Genomic DNA, 1031 nt, shown 5'->3' on the forward strand with positions numbered 1-1031 from the left:
TCAGATCACAAGGCCTGATATAACATTTGCTGTAAATCTTGTCAGTCGCTATTAAGAAAAGCCTCTGATAATACATTGGAATGCGGTGAAACGTATTTTAAAATATTTAAAAGGAACCTATAACTATGGTTTATTTTTTCATTCTAGGGTGAAACTTAAGTTACATGGTTATAGTGATGCAGACTATGCTGGTGATACAACAACAAGGCGATCAACATCAGGATACATTTTCATGATGACTAATGGAATAATAGCATGGTGTTCACAAAGGCAAAAATCAGTAGCACTCTCAACTACTGAGGCTGAATACATGGCACTGNGTACTCTCCTCAACTACTGAGGCTGAATAAATGGCACTGAGTCATGCAGTCCAGGAATTATCTTGGTTGACGCTACTAACAAGTGATCTTCTGGAAACACAGGGAGAGACACCTGTTTTGTACGCAAAAATCAAAGTGCCATAAAATTGGTGAAGAATCCAGAATTCCATAAACGAACTAAATATATAGATGTTCGTTATCATTATATTCGTGAGAAGTTCAATGAAGGGATGTTTTCACTGGAGTATGTGACCAGCAAAGAGCAGTTAGCTGACATCTTGACCAAGCCAACACCACGAACAAGATTTCAAGAACTCAGAGAAATGTTAGGAATTAGATATATAGATTTATAATTCTGGACTTGTCTTCGTGGTGAAAACGGACATCAAAGTTAAAGATGAACGTACGATTTCCGTAAAAAAATTCTCGATTTTATATTATTTAATTTATATTTTATATAACTTTTGGAAAAATGTATGGATCAATATTATTATTTTTTTATAATAAATATTTATATACCCCTTTCATCTGGCACGCTTTTTTTGTAAATCGGATCATACCCCTTTAACAAGGGGGGTCAAAACTTTAAACATGCGTATTGTTACTAAGATATTTTCAATTTAATTTTTGAAAGTATTCCGGAAATACTGACACTTTTATATATATCTTAAATTAAAGCTTATGTAATATACTTTAATTTGAAAAAAAAAA

This window comes from Daktulosphaira vitifoliae, unplaced genomic scaffold (genome assembly GCF_025091365.1).
Source record: "Daktulosphaira vitifoliae isolate Bord-2020 unplaced genomic scaffold, ASM2509136v1 Scaffold_2, whole genome shotgun sequence".
Lineage (NCBI taxonomy): Eukaryota > Metazoa > Arthropoda > Insecta > Hemiptera > Phylloxeridae > Daktulosphaira > Daktulosphaira vitifoliae.